An 11355-nucleotide genomic window follows, 5' to 3' on the forward strand; every position below is an offset into this window, starting at 1 on the left:
AGAGAGGGGAAAAGCGAAGGGGCTATAAAGATATAAAGTGAATAAAATAATAAATGAGGAAAAAAAAAAGCTAGGGACTTTTTTAGGTTGGCAAGGAAAGACTGTATCCCAGAGTAGCACTGGCTGATGAGACACTAGCAAGCTGGACACAATTAATTTCCTTATACTTGTTTTTGCTCTCGTCTTCATGATATGGTTTAATAAAAATTATCAATGAGTAGATGCACAGCTTAAAGATTTAAAGGAGAGATGGCTGGTTGTTTTTATATAAGAGTTTAGGTTTGTGATTCTTTTAAGATTTTTTTTATAAGATTACTTTTTAAGATAATTGATTTTTTTTCCTTTTTAACTACAAATTGCAGCCTGCCAGTACAGAAAAAGCTGGCTGACAAATTACCTTGCTTGTTCACCTTGTTAATTCATAAGAAGTTGCTTAGTTATAAATATATATGGGTTCTTGGGAATAACTTGTTTTTCATGTTTGTTTCTCTTCCATAATTTTTAAAATTGTGAGGGTGAGGGTATTGGGGAACATGTTTTTCTTACATATACTCATTGTAATACTTCACTTAAAGAAAAATAGAATGTAACCACATTGTGATTTTTGTACTGCTTGAAAGATCTTGCTGGCATATATAAGCTGTGGGGGAAAAAGTATAGTTTGGAACTCACAAAAAAAAAAAAAGGTGAATCTTACATCTGGTAAAAGACCAAATACTATATTCAGAGCAGAGTAAGGGTCTCTTCATATGCTCTGAGCTGTGTTTTCAGAAGCCAAACACTCCTATATCTCCAGAACCCTTAGGGATTCTGCTCTGATAAAATGCTATGACCAAAAACAACGTGGGGAGAGAGTGTCAGCCTACGACGCCCAGGTCAAACTGCATCACTGCAGGTCAAACTGCATCACTGCGGGAAGTCAGGGCAGGAACTCAGGACAGGAACTGAAGCAGAAGGAGGGGTGCTTCCTACTGGCTTGCTCTTCATTACTTGCTCAGCCTGCTTTCTTATACAACTCAGGACCACCATCTCAGGGGCCGCACCACATGGGCTGGATCCTCCTCCATCAGTAATCAACCAAGAAAATGTTTCACAGGTTTTTCCACAGGCCGGTCGACTGGAGGTCGTGTTTTTCTTCTTCCCAAAGGACTCTGGCTTGGGTCAAGTTGACAAAAAACTAGCCAGAACAATGTCTATAAGCTGTTTTAATGTGAACTTAGACTGTTGGCCTTCTCACCACATGGAGGTTCTTAGAACGATTTAACACAAATTTTTATTGGAAAGATGAGAACACTGTGTTTCTTTAAGGAGTACGAATTGCTCAGTGTTTCGGGTCCCTTAGTTTTTACGCTAAAGGCTTTTCACGTCAGCATGCTACATACGAATGTACATGTGGGCACAGTCTCATATGTCTGAGCACCTTGGGCCAATGAGTTAGCTGATAGCTCATAGAAAACCAGCTTTCATGGTATTGACCAAGAAAGCAGACAACATGACAGGAAACAGCCAGAGATGATGAGGGTCTTCCTTTAGTGACCTACTTCTTCTTGCTGGGTCTCTCTTAAGCTTTTCACGCCTTGGAAAAAAGTGTCACCAGTTGGAGATCAGGTATCCAAAGGCATGAGCATATCCCCTTAGCATTCCATTCCTGCCTTCCACAGACTCACGCCCATCTCAGAATGCATCAATGCCTCTGGTCCAGTTGTAAGAGGTGCTACAGCCACAGTGCTCAACCTGTGTGTTGAAACTCCTTTGGGGTGTCTACTGACCAACACCATTCAGGAGTTGAAGCTTCTGCTGCTGTTGAAGGGAAATCCTTAGCTGTTGAGCCCCCATAAAATGAAAAGGAAAAGTTGCATCCTTTTAATATACAATGGTGCTGAACAAACATTACAAAGCAGACTAAAGCCCAGAAGGACAAACATACCCTGAAGCACCATGTCCAGCATCCAGGAAAGGTGATATAGTGATGTGACATCCTAACCCTAACCCTAATCCTATGGCAATTTTGGGAAGTCCCAGCCTATGGCCCCAGCATTTACAGCATATGTCACTTCACCACTGGGCTGGCTCTATATATATGGTGTCTGTGGCTTTCCTTGACAGACATCCCACATTCATGTCATCTCCAACAGCCTGTGTCTCCACGGAAACTTAGGCTCATCCCACAGCGTCACACACTGTACTCTCAGCTCCCAGCCCTGCCACACATTGCTTCCTCTCATCAGTGTTTTTCTGGAACCTTGTTACATGTCTCCATGACTGTGTCACTCTTGCCTTTTACATTCCTGCAAGCCCCAAGCCCTGTGGATGATGCACAGTTCTGTTGCTGTCTGGAGAAGAGCTGGGCCCTCTTGGAACAGCAATGTAGCATCTTTTAATCACCCGTGCAGATTAGCCAGGGAAAATACTTCCTTAAGTTGCCCTATTAGAGCAGGATGACTCAAAGGTTCTCTTCTTCCAGACCCTCAAATTTTCAAATGAGTTTGTATTTTTATATCTTGGAAACTTCGATGGACAGGGTCCTGCAGTCAAGATACCTTTCTATTGTCCTGTGCAAGTGTATATATTTTCATTAATAGCCATAAACTTTTAGGTAACTACAGTTACACTCTCTACACACAGTGCCTTGTCTACAACTTTAAATATTTCTGTGGTCCTTTCTGCACCAAACCGCAGAGACTCTGCTTTTTGCTCTGGATTTTCATTATAAATTTGGCTAAAGGCAGCTGATGATAACTGTACTACAGCCTAAACACCTGTTGTGAAATTTTCTCCAGTAATTAGCCCATTACTTTTTAATTTAAGGTCTGAGGACACACCATGCCTAGAGTCTTTGACATAATGTAACACAAATGGACATTAGGCCAGTGCCTAAATGAGCCCTTGCTCTTGTCTGCAATTTCATGCCCTGGACCTAAGTCTGTATTTGTCTGGTCTTCTACGCTCCAATCAGAATGGCCCACCAAACTCTGCTTATAGCACGCTAGACTTCTCAAGCTTAATTTAAAAATATGGGTATTTAGAACATATGAGTTGTAAATCACAGAAGAATTTGTAAGTGAACCTCAAAAAAAAAAAAAAAAAAGTAAGGAAACATCTCAGACTCAGGAACAGTTGGACCCAGGACACTAGTCTCTCAAGGAGTCCTGTTCATCTGCCATATCTTCCTTGTTGTGATCCTCCATCTCTCTCTCATTGTAGACCAGCTTCCACTTGAGCATCATATTTAATAATGTTTATCTCCAAGAATACTGAACTCCTGCTCTTGCCACAATTATAAACCCTGAAAAAGCTTTGATTGGTCAGGCCATTACCATGACAGAGGCAAGGGTGCTGGAGACCAGCAGATCCTCTCAAGCCAGGTAGATCTTTGCTTGCTGCCCATTACAATATGCCACAATGACTTTTTCCAGATGTCCCAGTATGTTCTTATATTTCCTGAAAAACAAACAAGCAGACAAACAAACAAACAGAACAACAAACCCACCCACAAACCCCAAAGTGAACCAAGCAACTGAACACACACCAGTCATGTGCATCTAATCTGTTTCTGGGATGATCTTTCAGAGCGAGGCTTCGTAAGACTCTGGCCTAGAAGAAAAGATGCTCTTGGCCAAAGGGGAAGGAGTGGGGAAAGTGGGGAAGTATTTGTGTAGCATAAATCCCATAGGAACATACACATAATTTTGGAGTCAAGGATGAAGATGAGCACAAGTGTCTTCTGATGTTTTCTTTATGAAAGACAAGTCAGACCAATAACTCTTACATTTGCCCTTGTAACCATGCCATCCCATCTCTCCATCTTCTGATACCGGATAGAGACACTGACTGGATCTAACATCACAAATAATTTGTTCTTTTGGATGAAAGTGTTTGCTGAGGCAGCAGATTCCCCTGATGGATTCTTTATTTGTGTATTAAAATATAATAGGTCCACAGTCTCCATCTTGGACCAAAAGGAACATAAAAGGCGTTTGATCTCTCGCTCATGATGTAGCTCTTGGGGTCTTGGATAGATTATTTCTGAGTAGGTGCCCTTTGTCCAGAATTCCAGAGAGTACTCCAGGGTCAAAGATAAACTGTGTATCCAGAGATGAAAGGACAGTTGGTTCCCCACAAAACCTCATAAATCAGTTTAGGTATCTTTCCCGTTTTATTTTTATTTTCTGGCACCACAAAATTGGGGTTGTTTGATGCATTTAACTGAAGATATTTGTATGGGGCCCTTCCTTTTTCTCTTGTGATGAAAAGCGTTGCCTCAAAAAAAATAAAAAAATAAAAAATAAAAAAACGAGCTGATAAACTGAGCACACAGCCCACTGTCAGGCCGAGGATCCAACATCTGATTGTACTTAGTGAGGAGGAAACTGGAAAAAAAAAATCAACCCAACTTTCATTTCTTGCTTCTTTTATCCCTAAGCTCGGCAATAAACTAGCACTCTTTGGTTAAAAAGTCAAGGGAACAGATGTATGATTCTGGTGCTTCAGCATCTAGATTTCAAATGGAGCATGTAAATTATGAGAACCTGCTTTAGCTCCGCTGGGAAAGTTGCAGAAGCGCGGGGCCCTGCTGCTGTCAGTCACCCTGTCTCCCACCACCTTGGGAATAGCTCCTCCTCCAGGCTGCCTCTGTCCTTCCAAGCTGATGAAAAGGAACCCTCTAAGCAGGCCATGCTGTTTCAACTGGGAAGAGGTAAGTGGTTGCACCATGGGGAACTTTACCACTAAAACCTGCGGCAGATGGGTCACAGGTACAGCTTGGAGCTAGCCCTGCGTGTAATTAGGAGCGCGCTGCAGGCTCGGTAAAGCAAAGGCAAACCTTCCTTCCCGAAGGTCTGGGCTGAGTTCCATCTGCCCCCGTGACCTTGGGAAGAAGGTAAGTCACAGTCTCTGCTCTGAATTCGGAGGATAAGGGAGCCTTCAGAGGACTCCTGGGAATGAGCGAGAAAGTAATGTGTGAAGAATGTTTCGGTTGGTGCTGCCCTGTCTTTCAAAATGTTAGGACTCATTACGACTTTCAAGAAAGAGGTATTGATTGATCAGGGGGCCATGAGCAAGCGAAACTCAAAAGCTGCAAGGACCTTTGTTTTGAGATGGGTGTTGGCTTTTCCGCACATTTTCAAGTCCCAGTCTTAACCTTCCTTCTAGGAAACCAGGCCACCACTAGCCCCCCGTGGCAGCAGGCCCAGCACCATAAGGTGTCTCCTGGACCTGCTGTAGTGCCCGCCACTCAAATTTGTACAGTAGGGAATGAAACCAAAGTGTGCTCTTGGACTAGACTTCTTCTTTTTTTCCTTTTTCAGCTTTTAAGTCGTTCTGAAGACTTAGCGAGCGTAGTATTACAAACTGTTTAATGCGCAGCGCAGGTTATTAAAACGGCTTAATATGTGGAGTAGGTGAAAAAAAAAATCGGGACATTAAGGAAAGCCGCTAATCCAGGTGTGAAAACGTACAGTTGGAACCCCACGTATTGGATGGCAAACAGGAAGCACGCCTTTAGACGCCCACTTCATACGTCAGATTAAGCTGAGTGGAGAGCAGTGACTACAGAATTCTGGGTTACCACCCCACAGAGACGCAGGCAGGCAGACAATTCTCCCGACATTCCCGCATTCCAGATCCACGATCCCCGTTTCCTCTTCTTAGTGATTAAGACTCTGAAAAGGCTCTAGTGAGCCAGGCATGGTGTTACACTCCTGCAGTCCTAGTAACCGGGAAAGTGGAGGAGTGTGGATCAGAAGTTCAAGGTCACCATTGGTCCCTTAGTGAGTTTCAGCTCATCTTGAGCGACGTGAAACCTTATTTCACCCCCTTCCTTCACCCCCATCTCCCTAAGCCAGAACTGGTTTCTCTTCTCCAAACTCCCTTTTTAAACGGTGATATACAGACTAGTGGATTTTGGCATGGCCAGCCAGCATCTTTGTTCCCTGAGCAAACGGAACCTACAGTAGCCCTCACCCACCATGTCTAACCTCCAACCAACTAAGGAAGGCTGATCAGAGGGAGGACGTAGCCAGTCACCAAATGCCTGCCACAGGGAGTCACAGGCCTCAACATTTGAACACGAAGGGGCTTCTGACATGCTGTCCTTTCTAGCCAGGAGGCAACACCAGACAGGAGCCAGTGACTTACTTGTGGGGGTCGGTCTTGAACATCTGCACACGCATTCCACGTTTTTTTTTTTAGGCCACATTTAGGAAAAGCAACCAGTTCGGTGTCTCCCTCACCCCCTTTGTTCCCTTCCCTAAACTCCTCTGCAGTCCTGAAGATGGTTACCCAGTATGAACAACAAGAGCGTTGCATGGTGATTAAGTGGATTAAATGGGGATATTTGTCCACTGTAACGGTTAAGGCTTTTTTTCTTGAGGAGACAGTTTATACAGGGCCACCATTGTCAATTGTTGGAACTGTGGCCAACTCTTTGTTGTACCCTGTGGCCTTGAGTGTTAAAAAGCCTCTTAGCATTATATATATATTTCCCTGGGAGAGGGGCCACACACAGCCCCACCCCATACAATTTATTATTGGATTCTTTTTTCCTTTGCAAAGTGCTCACTGCACTAAGAGTGCAAGGAAAAATAATTTTTCCATCTTGCTGTGATTCTAGTGATATTTTTCACACCTCTTAAATAGTTGCACCCTAGGCAACTCTTGCCTCACCCACCCCTTAATCTGGCTGCACGTGGAACGGAGAAAAGGAGAGCAGAGAAGGAGTGTGTGGTAATGAGAGATCACTGGAGATGTTTAAAAGCTCATGAAATACAGATGAATTCTCAACGTGTGTAGCCAGAATGTAAATCGCCATTCGTCAGAATACACCAAAGATCTAGACTGTTAAGGATAAGATCTACTTTAAGCTCATTTCACTCCACTTCCAATGAAGGAAACAACAAACTATAAACTTTCTATTCTTTTAGAAGGTTTTTCTGGTGTGATGCAATTTCTTTTCACTTGAAAGTGGAAACTTCGCAGTTCATAATACCTTGTCACCATTCATCTTTGATCCATGTAATACCCTTCTCATTTTGTTGTTTTTTCCCCCCTTATCCTTCAATCCATATTCCTGTCCCCTAGCCCCAATAAGTTTCCAGGCTAATGTGTTGAAATTTGAAATCATTTGAAATTTGTTTTAGTAAAATATCAAGTATTGTTTAAAACTGTTTTTTATTCATATTCAATCCTACTTTTATGATTTATTTTGATATAACTACAGTAGTCCACTATTTTTTTTAAACTCTTGGAATTTACTCTATAGTGTGGGCTCACTTTATTTTTTGAAATCCATAGGTACATAGTGAGACTCTGTCTCAATAAAAATTCTTACTTTTTTTTTCTGCCATTTTCGGTATAGAGGTTTGGTATGAGGCATGTTCACATTCTTCTGAATTCTATGGTAATCTGTCTCCAGAATTTATATCTTTCCAAACTGGACCTCTATCTATTAGACACTAACTTCTCAGTCTTCCTGACCCCCAGACCTTGGCAATGACCATTGTATCCACTGTATTTTACTGTTCCCTTATAGATGGACATACAGATTGTCCTTAAGACCTACCATCACATGTTACATAATAGCCAGTGACTTCATGCCTTTGCTCTTAAGAAATGTGCAAGAATTTCTGTGCCACACAGATTCAGAAGAGACTTGGAAGACAAAGAGGATACTTTGCTTTCTAGAATGGCTGTGCCAGTTTCCTGTGCCCTCCACAGCATGCCAGATTTCTTACAACCCACTGTTCCTGAAATAATCCCAACTTACTTTTTTTTTTACACCCTAGTAGTTTTACTTTATTTCAATTTTTTATGTTTATGGAAGAGTTTGAGCATATCATAATGTTCTCAGTAGTTATTTAAGAATTGTCTATTTCATACTTTTCTCCTTAAAAAAAATCGAGGTTCATGTTTCATTTCTTACTGATTTTCAGTAGCCTCTTTGTATATTATACATATTACATTCTTGCTATTATTTATACTATAAATATTTCATTCCAAACTCGTCAGTTTGTTTCCTTGTGTTGGTTTTGTTTTTTTGTTGTCACAACATTACTGAAACTTAGTATTTTTGTTTTTAGGGTTCTGATCCAGAAGTCTTTTCCCCATGCCTATGTAAAATGCCCTACATTTTCTTTAAATTTCACTTTGTAGTTTTTCTAGCTTCTCTATAGTTCTTTTACATTCTCTCAATACTTGCGCTTCTCACATTCATGTCTCTAGTTGATACGAAGGACATCTTTAAGTTACAAGATCCGCATGATTAACCTTCTTATCACAATCCTCATTTTCAATTCTTAGAAGAAGACGGGGTCTCACTCTGCAGTTCTGGTTGAGCTGGGACTCACTATGTAGACTGGATTGGCCTTGAACTCACAGAGACCTGCCTGTCTCTGCTTGTTGAGTGTTGGGATGAAAGGCATGAGGCACCTGGTTCTTAGGACGGTTTTCAGTCCGTCATCTCTTCATTGCACTAGTTCTGAGACTTTCTCTTTTCCGTGTTGTGTTGTTCTTATTGGAAGAACTGCTCTGTCTGGTGGCTTTCCTGTGCCTTCCTGATCTGAAACCAGGCTGTTTTCATAACCCTGCCACATGTCTTCACAGCAGCCTGGGTGAGTTTCCATGGCCTGCTTATCTGTTATTTTCTCTATCAGTATTAGAATGGGGAGCTGAAGGGATGGCTCAGTGGTTAAAAGCATTCTACAAGAGGATTCAGGTCAATTCCCAGAAAGCACATGGCAGTCAACAACTGTCTGTAACTCCAGTTCCAGGAAATTTGATGCCCTTTTCTGGCCTCCACAGGCACTAGGCATGCACATAGTGTGGAGACATGCATTGGGCCAAACAACCATAGGCATAAAATTAATATATATATTAGAATGGATTGGAGGCTTTTACCCTTAAAAATCATCTTGAGCTACCATGGGCTACATCTGAGCAGGGGTTCTAGGTTATGTCAATACATTGTCCTTGGTTGGAGAAACAGTCTCATACAGTCTCAAACAGTCCCTGTGCCCAGATATATTTGGTCCTTGTGGAGCTCCTGTCCTCTCCAGGTCATACTAACTCCCCCTTCTTTCATATGATTCCTTGCACCCTGCCGAAGGTTTGGCTATGAGTCTCAGTATCTGCTTTGGAACACTGCTAGGTAGAGTCTTTCAGAGGCCCTCTGTGGTAGGCTCCTATCTAAGTGGGTACCCTAGTAAGGGGAAAGTGACTATTTCTGACATGAAGTCAATGGCTGGCTCCAAGGGAGGAGCAGCCCTGCTAGGCCACAGAGGAGGACTTTGCAGCCAGTCTTGAAGATACCTGATAAACCAGGGTCAGATGAAAGGAGATGAGGTCCTCCCCTATCAGTGGACTTGGAAAGGGGCAAGGAGGAGATGAGGGAGGGAGAGTGGGATTGGGAGGGAATGAGGGAAGGGGATACAGCTGGGATACAAAGTTAATAAACTGTAACTAATATTAAAAAAGAAGAAAAAAAATCATCTTGAAAATTTGATGTGATTCTGTGAACATGTAGATTAATCTGGGAACCCTTAACCCTTTTTCTCTGAAAGGTCATTCTGTGTATCAACCATTGAGAGTGTTCCATTTACACTGGCCTTCCTTTACATTCTTCAATAGGATGTTGTTAATTTTACTAGGATAAAGGTCATATGCATTCTCTTAGGGAAATATGTTTTCTAGATATGCTATTTTGTTGCTATAACTAACATCTTATTTTCAAGATTATCATCTCTAATACATAGGAATATTAGTTTTGTGAATTTATAATGCTATAACTTTTGTTAAACTTTACATTTGAATAGTTTTGCTGATTTTCTGTGTGGATAATACTATTATCTGAAAATAATAAGTTTTACCTTTTCTGACTAATCCTAACATTTTTTAAAGATTTATTTTTTTATTATTTATACATCATTTTGCCTGCACACCAGAAGAGGGCACCAGATCCTCTTTATAGATGGTTATGAGCCACCATGCGGTTGCTGGGAATTGAACTCAGGACCTTCGGAAAGAACAGCCAGTGTTCTTAACCTCTGAGCCATCTTTCCAGCCCTAATCCTAACATTTAATTTACTTTTTTTTTTTTTTTGGAAACCTATAGGATTTAAAAATTCTTTTGAAAATCCACAGGCATTAATAACCACTTAATAACTCTTAAGTGGTTATTAGACATATAGGATAAACATACTAAGATCTATAGTCCTAAAGAAGCTAAACAACAAGGAAAACCCTAGGGAAGGTGCTCAATCCTCATTCAGAAGGGCAAATGCGATAGACATCGGAAGCAGGAGAATACAGGGAACAGGACAGGAGCCTACAACAGAGGGCCTCTGAAAGACTCTACTGATCAAGGTATTAAAGCAGAGACTGAGACTCAGCCAACCTTTGCCAGAGTGCATGGAATCTTATGGAAGAAGGGCGAGATAAAAAGATCTGGAGGGGACAGGAGCTCCAAAAGGAGACCAACAAATCCAAAAAATCCTGGGTCCTGGGGGCCTTGTAGAGACTGATACCTCAAACAAGGACAATGCATGGAGAAGACCTAGAATCCCTGTTTAGATGTAGCTCATAGACTCAGTCTCCAAGTGGGTTACCTTGTAAGGGGAGCAGGGGCTTTCTCTGGCATGAACTCAGTGGCAGACTCTCTGATCACCTCTCCGGGGGGGGGGGAGGGAGTGCAGCCTTGCCAGGCCAGGGGGAAGACAATGCAGCCAGTCCTGATGAGACCTGATAGGCTAGGGTCAGATAGAAGGGGAGAAGGACCTTCTCTATCGGTGGACTCGGGGGGAGGTCCTAGAGGGAGAAGAGGGAGGGAGGGAGTGATTGGGAGGACATGAGGGAGGGGGCCACAGCCAGGATACAAGATGAATAAATTGTAATAAATAATTAATAAAAATTCTTTTGAGCTATTTTAAATGGAGAAGAGATAACGGGAAACTTGTGTTCAGTATTGTTTGGAATACATTTCTTCTTGATATAAAATGTTTGATGTGGGATTTTGGTGGGAAGCAGGAATTTATAGACAATGAAAACATCTGTCAAATGCTTAGCTAGCCAAGTGCCTTTTATCCTTAGCATCACATTGCTTCATTCCAAGAAATAAAAAGGAAGGGAGGTGAAGGTGGAATCAGGAAGCGTCTCTCCCATGCCAGAGAATCCTGGTATATGCTGAGCTGCAAGGGGAGACCCCGGTGAAGGGGAGTTAAAGGGACACAGTCAAGGAAAGAGAAGGAAGGGTCCCTGAGGTGGAGGCTTCTTGTTTCCAGAAGACTTTGCAAGGAGAAATGTTAGGAAGATATGGGGACTGGTTTCTAAACAGGACCCATAGGCAAGAAGGGAAGAGCCAGGGCT

This window comes from Meriones unguiculatus, chromosome 1 (assembly GCF_030254825.1).
Source record: "Meriones unguiculatus strain TT.TT164.6M chromosome 1, Bangor_MerUng_6.1, whole genome shotgun sequence".
NCBI classification, from domain to species: domain Eukaryota; kingdom Metazoa; phylum Chordata; class Mammalia; order Rodentia; family Muridae; genus Meriones; species Meriones unguiculatus.